The sequence below is a fragment of the Dermochelys coriacea genome, chromosome 1, assembly GCF_009764565.3.
Source record: "Dermochelys coriacea isolate rDerCor1 chromosome 1, rDerCor1.pri.v4, whole genome shotgun sequence".
Taxonomy (NCBI): domain Eukaryota; kingdom Metazoa; phylum Chordata; order Testudines; family Dermochelyidae; genus Dermochelys; species Dermochelys coriacea.
Window position 1 is genome coordinate 230647189 of NC_050068.2, and position 19030 is coordinate 230666218.

At 41.8% G+C, this 19030-nt stretch overlaps 1 protein-coding gene across 2 annotated transcripts in view; it reads left to right on the plus strand.

Annotated features, from left to right (window-relative positions):
• The first annotated feature begins 2015 nt into the window (after positions 1 to 2015).
• A4GALT (alpha 1,4-galactosyltransferase (P blood group)) overlaps positions 2016 to 19030 on the plus strand; it is a 66651-nt gene continuing 49636 nt past the window's right edge. Inside the window, exon 1 of one of the 2 annotated variants that reach the window (XM_043515963.1) lies at positions 2016 to 2145. The gene's annotated coding sequence lies outside the window, so the exon portion shown is untranslated. Of the gene's footprint in view, positions 2157 to 19030 lie in introns of both variants that reach the window. The other variant, XM_038386604.2, reaches the window with a different exon arrangement.

The window sequence follows — 19030 nt, forward strand, 5'->3', positions numbered from 1 at the left end:
TGAAGAAAATTCATCAAATGTTAGTTTGAGCTATTGGTCATTTAAAAAAAATTACCCTGATTGGATATTGTCTTTTGCCTCCCCCAGGCTCAATGACACTTGTGGTACTAGCCCTTCAAACTTTCCTTATTGTCAAAAGCTATAGAGCAGGCCATAGTTGAAGAAAAATTGTTGTGATCAAGCAATGTTATTAATAATATGTTGTGTTAATTGTTTTGGGAGGTGAATTGATGAGAGTTTTGGGCCCAATCCTGTTCCCATTTTTTTAACCATTGATTGCAGTGGGACCAGTACTGGGTATTCTAGATTTTTCAGAGCATGCTGTGTGATAGCAAATTAAAAAGAGCAACGGGATATTAAGGGTTCCAGTCCCAGTTGTGCAAGCATTTAGTTTATTAAGTGGTGGTAGCCTCTCCATAGTTAATGGTGCAGCTCTGGTCACATTAAGAAGGCAAATTCTGATCCCCTTTGTTACTCAAGGAATCCTCATGATCTCAAGGTTTAGGGTTAAATCTACCTGACAAATAGAGTTTGTTCTGATAACTTGGAATAAATGAGAACACATAATTCTTGTGATTAAACCTTCATGCACTTTTTTTGTGAAGTGTGAAACATTTCTTTGTCTTCCTGTTTGTCCACTGACATCCAATTGAATTACTATATTTTATATTACTATGTTGTTATCAGGTGCTTAGTGTTTACAGGATCACTGTTCATATACCTAAGGTGGGGCCTACTCTTGTGAACATGACAGGGATGTGATTTTTTTTTAATTTTTTTTTTTTGCTGACGTGGTTATACTGGTCGAACCCCTAGTGTAGATGCAGTTAGATGGATGTAAAAGTGAGTTTTTTACGCTTGGAGTTATGTTGACCTAAATTCCAAGTGTAGACCAGCCCTTCTAGTTTAGATTATTGGACAGGAATAAGCTATATTGGTATAAGAACTTTTATGCTGGTGTAGCTACATTTACTTTTGATACATCAACCATACTAGTCTAGTTGAGAAGTTTAGTTCCAGTGGCCAAGCTTTTAAATGTTGACAAGCCCCTGGGGTTTCCAGGATCAGGTCCTTAAAACTAGACAGACCTATCCCCATCTCATGTTCTCCCTGTTCATGTGCTCTCACATAGCTCTGAATTTTTCAGAGACCAGGAAGGCCCTTTAGGAAGTTATCCAGGCTCTATTAATATCCCCCAGCTAACTTGTTTCCATGACTGGGGGGAAGATGTCAGGAGTATTCATTCCAGCTGCAGTTCATGCTAGGCAAACAAGCTGATGACTATGTGAGGGTGTTCACAACACTGACAACACCGTCCCTGCTGCTCTAGTCCCTTCAGTCGAGTTATTCCAGTAGCTATTGGGTCTGGCTAAAGCTTCAGGAGGGGTGGTTGTGATTTTTCCAAAAAGCTAATCAGGGAGGAAGTGAAGACCTAAAAAGATAGGAGAGAAGAGACCCCTCTCCCGCTAAGCAAGAGAGAAGCCAACTTAGGATGCAGAACAGGGGTAGTCAATAATTTTTTTGTCACTGTCCTAATTGCATGGCCAAGGACTAGCGAAGGGCTGGATTCCAGATAAAATCATCATAAACCCCCCCCCCCCCCAATAATAATGATAAGTGAATAAAGAGATGGTGGGGTCCCTTGAAAAGCCTCTGGAGTTGGCCCCTGATCTGGCTGCTAACTACCCGTGCTGTAGGCCTCCCCCCACCCCAGGCACGAGGCAGTAAACATGAGAGGAGGGGACAAAGTTTGCCTTTGCCACCTGCGCGAATTGCCAATTACCGCGCCATCCCCCGGCTCGGGGGCTGAGGCGGCGGGAGCCGAGGGATCGCTGGCCTGGGAAGGCGGCTGAGGGCCCTCTGGGGTCCACAACTGTGCCCGCTGCCGCAGGCGTGTGCTAGTTACGGCTTCTGGCAAGCGGGACTCGGTCCCGGGAGAGCGGGCAGCGCTTGGCCGCTGAGTGGTTGAAGAGGAAGAAAAAAAGAAGGGACTGGAGGCGGAGGCGGAGAGGGAGAGGCGAGTGAGAGAAGGGGGGGGAGGGCTCCTCTCGCCAGCCTCCTCTCGCCTTCGGCGCTCGGCTCCCAGCAGGGAGCGGCCGCCTCAGGAGGGGCCTCGTGGGTCAGCGGCGAGGGAGGTGGCTGAAGGAGGCTTCCGAGTAAGTGCCGGGCGGGGAGGCGAGGGCAGCTAAGGGGCACCAGGGGGCTGCCTGGGAGACACTGAGGCTGAAGCAAGGTGTGGGGGGGGGGGCGGTAAGAAAAACGCCCCCCCCCACCACCACCACACACGCGCCCGCGCCGGCTTTCCCCGCCCCTTCCCGGCTGCGGGCTCCCCTCTCTGCGCCGCTGGGGCTGGGCCGGGGGGGCGCCGGCGGAGGGAGCCTGCCCGGCGAGGGGAGGACGCAAAGGCTGGGAACTGGAGCGGAGGCGAGAAGCGGCACCGCTCCGGGACTGCGTTCCCGGGGTGTGGCTGAACTTCTCTTTCCCGCTCCCTGCGGTCTGCCGCCCCCGCCCAGCCTCCCTGTGTAGCCCTTGCGGCGGGGGCGGCGGAGGAGCTGGAGGCGGGGATGCGCCCCCGCCTCCTGAAAGAGATCGCCCGTGGTGCAGTATGAGCGCCCCCCCCGCCCCCCCGCCCCGGCTTCAGGGGTAACTAACAGGAGCAGGCATCTGCTCGTCCACAAGATGGGCACCACCAAGCCTCACGTATGGGGCTTGGCGGCTTGTAGCAAGAGAGGGGAGCACGGAAACGGCCAACTTAAGGCAGCGTCGCCGGGTTTTGTAAGGGACACGGCATTCAACACGCGGGTCGTTGGGGGCAGAAAGGTGTTTCCAATAGGGCACTATGAAGTGTTGCTTTATGAGACTGTGGGGTCGTTGTCTCCAACATCTGGAAGGCACTTGAATTTTGGAGCAACAGATGGAAATTTCTGGGGAGCGGGTTGGGGGCGGGAGGACAGGGAAGGAAGAGATGGGCAGAGGAGTGTGCACCTAAGGGCCATGGAAGAGATGGAGGTTTCCAGTGATTAGCCTGTGAGCCACTGTACCTGCAATACTATTCAGGTGACCACACAAGGACACTTGAATGTAATTTTTCTGAGTAGGGTGTAGAAGAAGGAATGAGAAGGACTTGATGGAAGAACTGGCAACATTTTGGAAATGGCCCACCTTGATTATCATTACAAAAGATTCCCCCCCCCCCCCAGCTCTCCTGCTCACCTTACTTGATCACTCTTGTTACAGTGTGTCTGGTAACACTCATTGTTTCATGTTCTGTGTGTATATAAATCTCCCCGCTGCATTTTCCACTGCATGCATCCGATGAAATGAGCTGTAGCTCACAAAAGCTTATGCTCCAATAAAAATTGTTAGTCTCTAAGGTGCCACAAGTACTCCTTTTTTTGGGGGGGGGCAACATTCTTGTATTTAATCATGAAGGTGGGCAGAAACCACAAAATTAGATCCAGATCTTGAACACCCATAGCCCAAGGGGAATTTGGATCCAAAGTTTTGGTTTGTGCCCATCCCAGTGAGCGTTAGTCTAATTTTGTATAGCAGCCAGCTGAGACTCTTAAAAATGTGCATTTCCCAACAATCTGTACTACTAATAAAAACATTTTCCTATCCCTGGGCTTGAAGGACATCATCTGTTTCTAGACAGTTCTTGCTTGGTTTTTAAACTGACTTGCCTAGGGAAAGCAAATCCTTTAATTTCACAAATGTTAGTAACATACTCCTGCCCCTGTGTCTTTTATTTGGTGCTCAGACACTAACATGGATATAATCAATAAGCAGAGTAGCCCAATCTGTGGCTGGATTTACTTCATATTCATACTGTGCATTATGGGGACCTTCTGGTCTGTAGGCACCAGGTCTACCACGCGAGTCAAAAGGAAGTCTTCCCTGGTGTAGACAGTAGAAACTGGGGTAACTCTCTGGAAGTTTTTCTTTCTCTCTCTCAGTTGCATTCTGAGAAGTTTTATAAGGGTAGGGTCTGATTCTGCAAATCCATACACATGTGCATCCTCCTATTGAAGTAACAAGGACCACTTGGATAAGGATTTGCATGATTGAGCCTGTAAGGAGAGAATCGCCCCACTGCAGAGAGCCAGCATCGCTATGCTTATGCATCATATTTTGAGCAAAAGGCTGGTATTTTCATGGGAACTTAAAGGAGATTGGTGGACAAATCTCACTGAGTTGCAGTGGCAGTTGGGTGCTTAAATTCCTTAAACTCCTTTGGTAATCTCAACCCTAAGTAGTGTATTGGCTTTGTGGAGGCTCTGTTCACAGGAGTGAATTATATATACCCCAGAGAATGAGCTTTTCACCCAGGGCTTTGGAGCGGAGTCCAGAGCTGGAGCGCGGAGCAGCTCCAGAGCAGTGGAGCTGCAGGTTTTTGCCTGGAGCTGGAGCGGAGCTGGAGCACGGTTCCAAAGCCCTGTTTTCACCACAGAGAGACTCTTTTCTTTTCCTTTGTTTTGTGATTCTGTGAGCTGGTTCTGCTTCACATTTTATCACATAGTGAGTGACCTCATTGTGCCTGTCAACACGGAACCTTCATGTATTTGGCTTTGATTGTCATTTTGTCCTCATTTGGAGGAGCCTGTGATGCAAATAGGTTGTTTAGCCCATTGAGATTATTCAGCATAAATGCTTCAAAATAACATGAAATAAGCTCAGTATTGGCGGTGAAATTCTGGCCCCTTTGAAGTCAGTGGCAAAATTCCCATTGACTTCAGCAAGCCAGGATTTCGTCCTGAGTGTACAAACACCTCAATGTGCAGGTGTGTGGAATGTTCTATTGGTACAAGAGTATGTCTTAGATGCTCCAGGAATCTTGAACTGGGCTCTCTAGATATAGGCAAAATTCTGGAGGGTTCATCTAGTTTGTATGAAAATTGTAGATAATACAGTGAAATAATTATTGGTGCAGAACTCCAAGTTACCAAAGGCATTTAAAGGTGGAGAGAGGTGTTCTCTGTTATGGATCCTGATGGTCTAAACAGAGCACAGCAAACTCCTTTCATTTTATCTAAAGAGAAAGAGCGTGCACAAAGTTAGGACCTGATCCACCAACACTTCCTCAGTTAGGATTATTGCCGCGAGTGAGGGTTTGCAGGATGGGCCCTTAATACCCACTCTTGTGAGGTGCTTTACGCCATCAACTCAGACTGAACGCAGGGTGCACAAAAGTGAACTGGGTCAGGGCCTTCATCCCCCAACTGTACTGAGTAGGTAGAAGAGTTAACGGATGTTTGGAACTGATTAACGTCTTCACTAGGTACAGCAGGTTGTGCTGATGTGGCTGGATTGAGCAATGCTTATTACTGTTTAATTTTTTTAAATTGAGGTTTACCATTCAAAGATAGGCACTACTGCCCATGTGTATCTTATGCCTGTAAGCAATAGGTGCACAAAAAAGCAATGACAGTAAGACTGGACAGCATGAAGTCATAAAAATCAAGGCAAAAGTAAGAGCCCTTTCTGATGTATTTAAGAAATTAGCATAGTGGGAGCAAACTCTGTGGTGTTCATTATCATTTGTATTACAGCAGTGCCTGGAAGCCTTCACCGAGGTCACGGTCCCATTGTGTTGGGCATCACACTCCTAATAGGAGACAGTCCCTGTCCTGATCAGCTTGCAAACTAAATAGAAAAGACACATACAAGATAGGAGAAGGGGATTTATTATCATCTCCATTTTACAGAGGCACACAGAGATTGATCTCTCCTGTATCACACAGGAGGTGTGTGTCAAGGCAAGGCACGTGTCCACAAAGCGTACAATTACACCGCAGCTGGAAAGATGTAATTTCCCAGCTCGGGTAGATGTACATTTGCTCAAGCTAGCAGGCTGAAACAGCAGTGTGGCTGCACTGGCTCAGGCTAGCCTTCCAAGTACATACCTCGGATTTTGGCCAGGGTTGTACTTGAGCAGCTGGTCTGAGCCACCACACATTCCACACTGCTGGTTTTAGCATGCTAGCTGGAGCACAGCTAATGCATGTATGTCTACCTGAGCTGCATGGGGTATGCCCTCCCAGTTGCACTGTAGATGTAAGTGAAGTATGGTTTGTTGGACTGCAGGTTCTACATAGAGCCCTTTGTTCTGGTTCTCAGAATGTACCTCAACACAGCCCACGGGAGAGAGACTTGAGCTAGTGGTCTAAAACAGCTTTGTAGACTCTATGAAGTTTCGGCTAGGACCCAGTGCCAGATTTCCAGGGGACCACTAGCCATGGGGAGAGGTACAGTTTCCCCCACCCCCCCTTTGCACCTCTCCTGGGGCATTGGGCTGTGCCCTGGCTCGGGCTGGGAGGCCATGCATGGCAGAGGGTTTCATGCCTTCCCAGGAAGGCTGTGCCCCGGCTTCCCCTGCTGCCCCAGGGGCTACTCTGCCAGCAGAGAGGGGGGGCTAGGGTTGGGTAGCACTGCTTTGAGGGGCTGCTGCGGGGAGGAAAGGGGCCAGTATATTGAGGCTAGCACAGATTTAATACAATACAAAGTAAGTTTCACATTCATATTGGTGCAGTGTCAGCTGTAGGTGGTGGGGAGTGCTGAAGTTGCTGTGCCTAGGGGCACGTAAGGGGTAAATCCAGCCCTGCTAGGACCCCCGCTTTCCCTGTGCTTCAGAGCCGGAGCTCCATTCCGACCCACAATTGCAAAGCACTGTCTACACAGCTATTTTTAGACTGCTACTGCAAGCCCCACTAGCCCAAGACTTCTGACCCGAAGTTGGGAACTTTACTGCCACAGGTGGTGTAGACAAACACAGAGTGAAACCAAGCAGTGCTTAGAGGGGAGGAGGCAGTGGCGGTCTTTGGCCCATGAAGGCACTCTGCAAAGCTCAATTCTGGGTCCCCTACCTGGGACTGTGAGGAAGATGGGGGCAGTGGGGGTGCTGGGAGAGGCCCAGGGAAGCCCTCTAGACCCATCGCAGCTCCCCCTGCCTGTGCCTGGCTCCTGCTCCCAGCTGTGGGCTCCGCTATCCACGTGGCCACAAAACTCAGATCTGGCTCCACCTCTGGGTTTGCCCTAGGCTTCCAGCAGCTCTAGCCGCTGCCTGGTCCCAAGCTGCAACCTCCCTGTGCTGACACCCCTGCCCAGGCCTAGTGCTGGCACAAGCTGGTGTGGAAGGTGCTCTGCAGGGGAGGGAAAGGGGGCTGCCTGGCAGGGGAGCACAGGGGCTGGAGCTGCTGGTGAGGGCCATCTGTTTGGCCCACCGGGCATCAGCTTTGCCTTCCTACTCCCCACTGGGGACTCCACTGTAAAGGTGGCCCCACTACCTGGCTCTGACCTAGGCTCCTGGCAGCTCTGGTCCTTGCGCTGCCAGGCAGCCCCTTTCCCTCCTGGCTGCACAGCATCTGGTGAGCCAGAGGGGTGGAGGTGCTCAGTGGCAGGTCAATGTGGAAATGCTGCAGTTGGGATGGGTTGCAGGGACCTAAGAGGGTCTTTCTCTAGCTTTTCCATTCTGCAGACCTTTTCATAAGGGAATCACTGATGTACGACATTCAGCCTCTACTGGATTTCATAATGTGGAAAGTCCTTCCTGTTAAGTTGTTTGCCAAGGTTTGCATGACTTATTTTTGCATAGCTGCTGAAGCTGAGCAAACTGCTCAGTGAATAATTTATTGGTTAAATTTAGCCCCCACCCCCACCCTTTTGTTGTTGATGATGTTTTTGAGTTGACTCAGAATAGATCACAACTTCTGCCAACCATGTAGTTGATTAGAATTATTCGCTTGTGTTGTGTGACTGTTTTGCTGTGAGTATAGCTTCAGATAGATTTTGAATAGTGAATATTGACTATGCTGTTTTGAGTGAGCATATATGTCGCATGGTGTTGGTTCTGGTCTCTGATAGGCCATTGTGGGTTTTAGGAGCTACTAGGGACCTATTTTTCACAGTCTTGGCCTGTACATATGTTTTTCCCCAATTATGAAAGTTGTTGTTTAAATTTTACCCTATGCTGTGTTTGTTCTAAAATAATCCATATACAATTATCAGAATAGGAAGGAAAAAAAACAGATTAAATTAAATTTAAAAGACATTTTATATAGCAATAACTATAGCATTAAGAGGAAAAATGTATTAATACTTGTACAAAGTAAATATGAGGAAAAACTAAGGCCCCAGATCTGCAAAGACTTAACTTTAAACACATGAGCAGTTCCACTACAGCCATATTCTTATGGGTAAAGTTACATATGGCCTTACTTAAATCTTTACAGATCAGGGAACTTCTGAATAGTACTTTATTATTGTCTTATGAAAAAGTAAACAATAATGGTTTGAGTTTCTTAAGTTTACACATTTTTTTTCTCCAAACCAGTCTCCAACTATAATGAAAATGAATGCACTAACCCCCCCCCCCCCAGCATCTCACCCCCCCAAAAAACGGACAAACACCACGAAGTATGTCAATCTCTTGTTAGAGTTGTTTCTATAGGGATGCAGGAGGACTGGTTGAAGTGAAAGAACTTCACGCCACAAGATAATGTAAAATGTTAGTAGTTTAAAATGCAGAAGAAAGAAAAGGTTCTTATACCATGCCTAATTAAGGTACTATCCATAGTAAAATCTATTTAGGCCAATCAAAACACTTTGTTTAGATTTTGACCTTCTTATCTATTTATTTATACATACTATAAATTAACTTACATAGGAAGTAAGTCCTCTCCCTCGCACCCCACCCCCGGGGGGGGGGGAACCAAAACTTGTTACAAGTGATATTTTGCAATTAAGTAGCATAAGGTTGTTTAACTGTTAGCTAGCTCCTGAAATATTTTAAAGATGTCATTAGTTAAAGCTATAGTTTTGGAGTATCATAGTTCAGTTCATTTTTTTTTTTAAATGCAGGATTTTCATGTATTTGTTTGTCTAGCCCTGATCCTGCAAAGATTTATGTAAGTACTTAACTATGTGTTGTGAGTAGTTCTATTGACAACTCACAATGTACAAAGTTAAGCACCGGCACAAGTCTTTGCAAGGTCTGGGCCTTAATTAATTACTGAGATCCTATGGGTGCCAGTATAAGTACCTTGGCAGATGGAAATTAAGTTTACTTTTTAGAACAAATTTTATAATACTAAGAGTATTAATAAGGGAATAAAATACCTCGGTACTGCAAACACTTATGTTTGTGGTTAACTTTTAAATCAATGGGTATACTCATGTTGTCAAGTTAAATATATATGTAAAAACTCCCAAGATTGGGACCTCTAACAGTAAACAAGTGTGGTTAGAATTGTTGTAGATCAGTTGTACCTTACTATAACTTGCAAAGACTTGAGCATCTGATTAACTTTACACATGTGAGTAATCCTATTGATTTAAAAGTCAAACATGTACTTGCACACATACTGAATGATGTTGGGGAGTGTGTGAAGATCTCCAAATTTATCTTTTTTTTTTGCAGATAGCTCACATGTACAATCAAATGCATAACATAGACAAGGTTATAACACAGAAAAGGAATGGAGTCTTAGAATTTACTAAGTAATCTAGTTAGATATGCATTAGATTCTGTTTTGTTTAAATGGCTGATAAAATAAGTTGTGCTGAATGGAATGTATATTCCTGTTTTTGTGTCTTTTTGTAACTTAAGGTTTTGCCTAGAGGGATTCTCTATGTTGTGAATCTGATTACCCTGTAAGGTATTTACCATCCTGATTTTACAGAGGTGATTCTTTTACTTCAGTTAAAATTCTTCTTCTAAGAACCCGATTGCTTTTTCATTGTTCTTAAGATCCAAGGATTTGGGTCTGTGTGTGGAAGTGTGGGATGAGAACTTCCTTTACCATATGGTAGCTGATGGAGGCTTTTTTTTTTTTTTTTTTTTTTAAAGATATAGACATTGGCCTAGCAGGCTGATAGAGAATGTGGTTATAAACAATTTGGGTTCCAAAGAGTAAAAGAACCCAAAAGAGAAGACGTGAAAAAGAAGCTAAAACTGTTCACAATGCAGATCCAAAAGAAAGCCATTTAGGGCTGCAAGATAGGAAATTTGTCTTTATTAATGCCTATAAATTGCATTTTGATATTCTTCTTGCATCATTTAGTCTAAAATTAGAATTGGGTGAGAAATAGTTTTCCCATCCCAGGAAAGTTTTTGACACGCCAAAAAAAAAAAAATTCTCATCCTGAATTGGGATGCAAAGTCAAAATCTCAATTTTGCAAACCAAAAACAATTAAAAAAAAATCTATTTAGGCCAATCAAAACACTTTGTTTAGATTTTGGCCTTCTTATTTATTTATTTATACTATAAATTAACTTAAATTTTGAACCAAAATTGTTTTGAATTGAAAAAAACTAGAAGTTTTTTCATTTGAAAAATGTCAAAACAGGTTGTTTTGACAACTTAAAAATGGTTCAAGGTGTGACTGTAAACGGGAAAGAATACAAAATCAGTCTGGATTCTGATGACATTTTTGTACTGTTTGAAGAAGCCCAACGTTATTGAAAATAGTTGATATTTTTGAAAAGATCTCTGATTTTTGCATTAACTAGAATAAGTTATATGCAATGGATAAATCCAAAAGACCAGATCCTTCTCAGTTTCAGTATTTTCAGTTGCACATAAGCAAAGAAATAATCTCTTTATGTGTTGAAGTTTGTCCTAATCTTCCCAAAATTGTCTTTATAAATATGGACTATATATTAAAAAAAATTTTCAAAGATGTATAGAGGGGGCATCTCCTCCCTCTGTCCTTATTGGGGAGAATAGAAAATAACCAATATGAATATCTGCCCAAGAATGACTTGTATCATTAGCCTATTGCCTTTCAAGTTATCTCGTTGGCTCTCATAAATAGGCTTATCATCCAATTTATATGGGATAAAAAAAAAAAAGCCTTGCTTGTCACACAAGACACTTAAAAACTCCCGGGGAACTGGAGGCATGGGGTTGCCAGATTTGTATCTATATTATCTAGATTTCTAAATACAATTTATTTTAAGATGGGTCCCCTCCAATAGCTTTGTATACATAGCCTGGAGATTTAAAAAAAAAAAAAAAAACTTAGCTATGCCATTTGGTTCCCTCTCTTCTTTTGCATATTTTAAGATGCTATGCATACCCTTAAGAAAAAAATCCAATCTTTGCATCTACTACTTCTGGGGGAATTCTGCACCAAAAAAATAAAAATTCTCCACACAATATTTTAAAATTCTGAAAATCTTATTTGTTAAAATAACACTACATAATCACGCCAGTTTCAATTATTTTGGTAATTTATTTAAAAATACCTGTCAGCAAGTATGTCTATAACAATACAGACACACACACATCCCCCCCGCAGGAGAAGAGAGTTAAAGAAACCCCTATGACAACCCAGTTCCTATTTCTCTGCCCCCTCCCAAAACCCATAACCTGCCCCCACCAGTCACACCCCCCCAGCCAATACACCTGAACGCCCAGACACCTGCCCCTTACCCCTTAGAGCACAGGGATCCAGAGGGAGAAACAGCCCGATGCTCAGTCCCAGGCTTGTGTGGAGTTTCCTGCGTGCCACCGTCTCCTTACCTCACAGTGTGCAGGGAATTGCAGCTGCCAGGAACCCCTAGCTCTGTCCCCTTCCCCCCCGCCCCCGGCAGTGTCTTTTATGTGGGAGCTGGGCTCTGCTGGGTCCAGTGGCCCCTAGTGCCTGCCAGCAGTACTGCAGCTCATTTCTAGGGAGGAAAGGAAATTTTGCATGCACATTAATTTATGCAAAATTCTGCATTGCACAGTTGCACAGAATTCCTACAGAAGTAATCTACACAGGCATCTTGCAATATGTTAAGATGATTATAGCATCCTATCTTACTCATTCTCTTCTCATACCACTATGGGATAACCTGTGCCTCAGCATCAAGATCAACTCCACGGTTAAGACAATATGGATAGAAAAACGATTAGCAAAAATTAAAGATATAATATGGGATGATAGACTGGCCTCCTTGGATTACATGTGTAATAAATATCGGCTACTGCTATCTCACAGTTCCTTCTTTCAGTGGCTATCCTCAAGGATTCAGGTAAGACTAGGGGACAATTGGTCTGTTTCAATTCTCTCACCTCTAGAGGAACATATTAAGAAATATGTAAACAAAAGTCAGTTTGTAGGAATTACTTATAAGTAGTTTAATGCTTTGCATTACTATGTCAGTCTTAAGAAAAATAGGAAAAAGAATGTAGCCTTACTATCACAACAGAAACCTGGGAGGATATCTGGTTTAATGTGAAAGATACTTCAAGTTCCTTATCCTTGTGATTCTTCCAGAACAAGTTATTAAGACACTACTGGACTCCAGAATGATTGTTTAAGGCTAGATTGGCAACACACGGTGAATGTTGGAGACACAGACAGCCACATGCCAACCTTTCACGCATCCTCTATACCTGCCAAAAAATGTTCTGGAATGCCATGTTAAGTGCTCTCTCAAAAAATTTGTGTTACTATTTTTCCTTCACCAAGCTTCTGTATTTTAGGGGTGCTGGATGAGTTGGTATTACCAGTGAATACTAAGAAATGGATTGAAGTAACTATTTTAGTGGCCAAAAGAGTTATTTTGAGAAAATGGAAATCTGCAATTCCTCTCTCTACTACTGCATTAACAGAAAATTGACTCTAATAGGAAAAAATATGAGGATGTCTGGTCACACACAAAACTATTGCATACTTTTGCACTTTAGTATATAGTGGTACCCAATACTCATAGGTTATGTCTCACTTATTTATCTATTTAGTCACTGTAATAATTATGCTCTGCACGACCTCTACAGGTTCAGGGTTTTTTGTTTTGTTTTTTCCCCTCCAAGTTTTGCAAAGAATGAACGCTGAATTTTGTTGTTTATATATTTCCATCGTGTGTGTGTATTTTATATATGTTTTGTTTAATTGTGTTTATATTTTGTATAAAAATAAAGCATATAAAGAAAAGCTTCAAAAATTGGGAATGGGAAATTTTGTCAAAACCACCATCTTCTGAAGAGGTTTTGGTTTTGAGAAATTGACATTTTTTGACAAAGTTCTAATTTAAATAACGATAAAAAATGTTGTGTTTAGCATGAGACATTTTAAGTGTTGTTTAATGTACATCAGTGTTTAAATCTTGCTAATGGTAACAAGATAAATCATTTGTATGCTGCAAAGTGTAACTTGCATGTGTCCTCAACAAAAAATTTTAAAAAAGAAAAGGAGTACTTGTGGCACCTTAGAGACTAACAAATTTATTAGAGCATAAGCTTTCGTGAGCTACAGCTCAAGCTCACGAAAGCTTATGCTCTAATAAATTTGTTAGTCTCTAAGGTGCCACAAGTACTCCTTTTCTTTTTGCGAATACAGACTAACACGGCTGCTACTCTGAAAAAAATTTTAAGTACACTACACTATTTGGTATTTTTGATAAGCTTGTTAAAATGTAATTTATAAGTTACATTTTTTCTTTTGCATGAAATAAAACATGGCATCAATCCTACTATTTGATATTTTTATTAATACTGTTCATAATCTAGGATCTGATCCAAAGTCCACTGAAGTCAATGGAAAGCCTCCGACTTCCATCTGACTTTTTTTTTTCTTTTGCATAACTGAAACTGTAATCCTCCAAAACTGGTTCAACTAATATTAAATAACAACATATAAATTACAACTAGGAACAGTCCTTCAGCGAAAAAAATGGAAAGTGTACTTTTTAGATATACCATAAAACAGAAAAGAGTGATGTGAGTGACTTTAGAAGAGGAGAGAGTGGGGTACATATCTCCAAAAAAAGGAGACTTGCTCCCTTCTTTCATGGAGTTTAAAATCAGGGATGAATAGCAAAACCAAAACTTCCTCTGTGTGTCATTAAGACTATCCAGTGCATGGAAAGGCATCCTAAAATGTTGGACAATCAAATTAGGACTAAGAACACATTTACATGTTGGGATTTGTAATATAGGCGGAAGGAGAGGCTCAGGATTTATAATACACTGACACAGTTCCTGGCTAGCAATAGGAAAGAGGAAGCATTTTTATACCGTCACCAGATCCATATGCACAAAGACATTGGTAACGGATCAGAAGATCTTTATTGTAGTCTTAAGGATATAATAGACAGGAGAGCTGATAGAAATGTTTCATAGTTGCAACAAAATATTTTCTTGAACATTTTTGAACAATTTTCATTATTTATCAACCAGTTCTATTAGACAGGGAATGATTCTTAAGCTCAAAAATTATTCTTTTTTACTTGAAATAATAGTCCTTGAGCTGGGGCTGGAAATTCAGAGGTCTGTAAAGAAACCAGAGGAGACATACTCCAGGGTCAGAGAAAACATAGAGGCAGCTATTTTACTTCATCCCAATTTGTCAGAATTAGCCAAGAAGATATATATCATCTTTGGAGAAGGACCTGCAACAAAGCTATACAAAATGAGGGCAGAAAATGATGGTGACTTCTCTTATAGCACAGGATGAGGACTGCAAGTGTCACATATTGAGTGGAACTAACTCACGCAATATAGCTACAGAATGCTGTGTATAAATTCAGTTTTATATTATATTACATCAATTAAGGTGGTGGGATTATGATCATTTTAAGGGCTGAAAGAGTTTCTGACTCTGTGTAAACCAGAAAAAGACGTTGTTTGTTTCTTACAATCTAAATAGAGAAAACAATTCAGACACAATGTCCTGGATGATCAGAAGATAGGGAGGCCTGTTAATTGTGGGCCAGATCCTCTGCTGGTGTAAATTGGCATAGTTCTATTGACTTCAGTACAGTTATGCAGGGTTCAAACTGGGACAGTCAGCAATACAACACTTTTTTTTTTTTTAAGGATACCATCTTGTTCTCCAAAGTCTCTGTTTTCATTTAAAGACGAAGCTGAAGTATCTAGCTTTCATAGCGGTAAAGAAAACCTTCAGAATATGGTATAAAATGATGCAGAACCGTCTGGCTGAGTCTGCAGAGAGCCTGAAACTCTAGCTCTGGAAGTTGCCCTATTCATTTAGGTGGGGTGTTAACTCAGAAGCTCAACGATGATAAGTTAAGGGTCATTGACCTTGGCTTGTAGAGTGAGCCTGTAAGAATACTATGACATTTCCCCCCTTTCAAATCAAGCCTTGGAGCTATGCCATTGATAACTGTTGAGTATTAGTCCCTGTATCTTGTTGTTAATGATCTGTGGATAGAAATTCTTTTTAATATGAATTCATCCTGCTGGGTGTCATTGAAGAAGTGAGTTTTTAAAAGGTATTTGAATGAAAAAGGGTGGTCACTCAAGGCACTAGGAAGTTCCAAGCCATGGGGTACTGTGGACAAAATCCCAAATATAAGTAGGTGATGGAGAAAAAGGAAGCAGGGAGATAGGAGGCTTGTATGGTGTGAAGAGAGTAGGAAAAAAGGCAAGGAGAGAGGTAGGCAAGGATGGAGTTACATAGAGTCCTTTAGGACAAGAGGCTTGAGCTTGATGTGGAGGGGAAGGAGAGAAAGTCACTGCCTCACTCCTTTCTTTAAATGCTTTCAGTCTGTTTTATGGGGGTGAGATGATTTTAGTCACATTCTTTTTGCTTAAATTGGATGAGAGAGATGGGAATCAGGGAGGCCAGCAAGGAGTAAGTTGCACAAGTAAAAGAGGGAGATGACTAAAACATGGACACATGTATTAGCTGTATCAATGGGAAAAGTGACAGCTGACCTATTGTGGAGAAAGAACCAACAGGATTTGGCAATAGCCTGAATGTGAATGGAGAAAGAGAGGGATGAGTCAGATACAACTGAATTATGAGAGCCTGGGTGATTGGGGAGGTGGTGATCTCAACAGCAGGGAAGAAAGGAAGAGGAGAGAGGGTTTAGAAGGAAAGATGGAAGCTTGAATTTTGCTGTGTTGTTTGAGATTCATTGATTATAAAGCAAGAAGAGATCACTGTGATCATCTAGTCTGACCTCCTGTATAGCCAGGCCAGAGGATTTCTTTGAATTAATTCCTGTTGAACTAGAGCATATCTTTTAGCAAAGCATCCAATCTTGTTTTTAAAAATTCCACAACCTTTGGTAAGTTGTTCCAATGGTTAATTACTGTTAAAAATTTACACCTTATTTCTAGTATGAACTTGTCTAGCTTCAACTTCGAGCCACTGGGTCTTGTTATATCTTTATCTGCTAGACTGAAGAAACTGTTATCAAATATTTCTTCCTCACATAGGTACTTACAGACTGTAATCAAGTCACCCCTTAACCTTCTGTTCTTCAATAAGCTAAACAGACGGAGCTCCTTGAGTCTGTCACTATGAAGCATGTTTTCTAGCCCTTTAATTGCTCTCTGAATCTGGAGATCATTGTATCCCCAGTTTATGAACATCCTTCTTGAATTATGGACACCAGAAACGAACACAGTATCACAGTACAGTCAGACTAGTGCGAAATACAGAGGTCATAGAATCTGCTCTTTTCCTCTGCTGTCACTCATGATTCCTTTGTTTATATTTCCAAGGATCGCACAAGCCCTTTGGGCCACAGCAGTGTGCTGTTGAGTTGATTATCCCTCTTGATCTCTAAGATTTTTTTCAGTCACTGCTTCCCAGGATAGAGTCCCCCATTCTGTAAGTATGGCCTACATTCTTTGTCCCTAGATGTATGCCTTCACATGTGGCCATGTTGAAAAGCATATTGTTTGATTACACCAAGCTTACTAAGTGATTCAGATCACTCTGTATAAATTACCTGTCCTCTTTATTATTTACCCTTCCCAAACCTTTATTTCACCTGCAAGCTTGATCAGTAACTTTTTTTTTTCCAGTTTGTTAAATAAGCTAGGGACAAGAAAAAATCCCCAGGAGACTCCACTAGAAACACACCCACTAAATGATGATTCCTTATTAATAATTACCTTTTGAGACCTGTCAGTTAACTACATTTTTATCCATTCAATTTGTGCCATGTTAATTTTGTATTCTAATTTTAATCAAAATGTCTTTGGGGTACCAACTCAAACGCCTTAGAGAATGGTGTTACATCAATTCTATTACCTTTATCAACCAAACTTAAAATCACATAATAAATATCAAATTAGTTTGTTAGGATCTATTTTCCATAAACCCATATTCATAGGCATTAATCATATTATCCTCCTTTAATGCTCTGTTAATCGAGTTACTCATCAGCTGTTTCATTATTTTGCCTGGGATTCATGTCAGGCTGACAGGCCTATAATTACTTGGGGTTGTCCCATTTACCCTTTTAACATAGTGGCACAACATTAGCTTTCTTCCAGTCTTCTGGAACTTCTCCCCACTTGTTCCAAGATTTATTGAAAATCTGTATTAACTGCCCAGAGATCTCTTCAGTCACCTCTTTTAAAAGTCTTGGATGAAAGTTATCCATACCTGCTGATTTTAAAATGTCTAACTTTTGTAGCTACTGTTTAATATGTGCCTGGAAGGGAAAATTGTTTTATCATATGCTGTGACTACATCATATGTGTTTTGTGTCTCTCCTCCCCTCCCCCCCCCCGCATACAGAACAGAAATATGTATTGAACACTTCTGCCTTTTCTGCATTATTATTGATGATTCCACCATTTCCATTTAGTAATAGACCCATACCATTTTTAGGATTATTTTTGTTCCTAATATACTTAAACTCCTCCTTATTGTCCTTAACTCTGCTAGCCATAGATTTATCCTTGTGTCCTTTTGCTTCCCTTATCAGTTTTCTGCAATGCCTAGATTCTGATTTATATTCTTTTCTTTAATTTGAGATAGATATTTCTTATGTTACTTTCACTTCCTCTCTAAGGCAGATTTGTTTTGTTTTTTTTTTTAAACCAGTACAGCTTTCTTCCTTGATTGTGGAATTGTGGCTTCTTGGGCATCTAGTAAAATGTTCTTAAATAGTTCCCAATTATTCTTCACATTTTACTGTTTTAAATTCTCTCCCCCAACTGATTTTGCTCACTTGTTTTCAGATTTGGCCCTTTTAAAGCACCATATATATGTTAGAGATTTGTACTTGATTCTATTTGCACATCATATATATGATCAAGTCATGACCACTTGTACATAAGCCACCGCTAATTTTTAGTTCTGTGATCAGTTCCTCTTTATCTGTCAAGATGAGGTCTAATAAAGATTTCCCCCATGGTGGATACAATGCTTTTTGAGTTAAGATATTGTCATCTGAACTATTTAGAAATTCTGAGGATGTTTTAAGTACTGACAGCACGCAATCATAAGAAGAGCTCTATGTAAGACGCACCCTGAAGAAGAGTTCTGTCTGTCTGTGTAAGTTTGAAAGCTTGTCTCTCTCACCAACAGAAGTTGGTCCAATAAAAGATATTACCTCACCCATCTTGTCATTCTAATAGTCTAATACCAACATGGCTACAACAACACTGCATACCGCTACCATATGTTACTCAGACTGATGTACCCTAAGATAATGCAGCTTTTTTTCTGGACACATTGTAGATAACTGCTTAAGGAGCCGATCATCCTTTTCTCTAGTGTGATTTAGAAGTCTGTAGCAAACAGTGGAGACAGGACAGTCCAGATGAGATGTTGGAAAGACAGTAGTCTGAGAGGCATGGCAGGACTAGCAAGAGAGAACTTGATGTAAAAAGGAGAACATGAGATTCCTAAGCAGAGATGATACGAAGCCATGTGAATGGATGAGATCACTCAGGAATAAGATGTAAAGGGTTAAAGGAGAAGAAAGGACCAAGTACAGAGCCATGAGGGACAGTGACAGAAACTTTGAAAGGAAAGGAGTCACAGAAGAGGTGAGAGGAGAATTTGGAGCCATAGTAGCCATGGAATGACAGAGAAATCAACGGTGCCTATGACAGCAGATAGATTGAGAAGGATGAGTTAAGATAAGTTGTCTCTGATCTTGGCCAAGAGCAGGTCATTAGGATCAAACCTACTAAACGAAGTTTGTTCTTTTTTTAATATAGGTGAGCACCTTTCTGGTAATTTCCATTTTGACCCATCTAATATTAAACACTTTCTCCAATCCTGACCAGGTCCATTCCCTTTGGAACTTCACTGGCTTGCATTTGTATA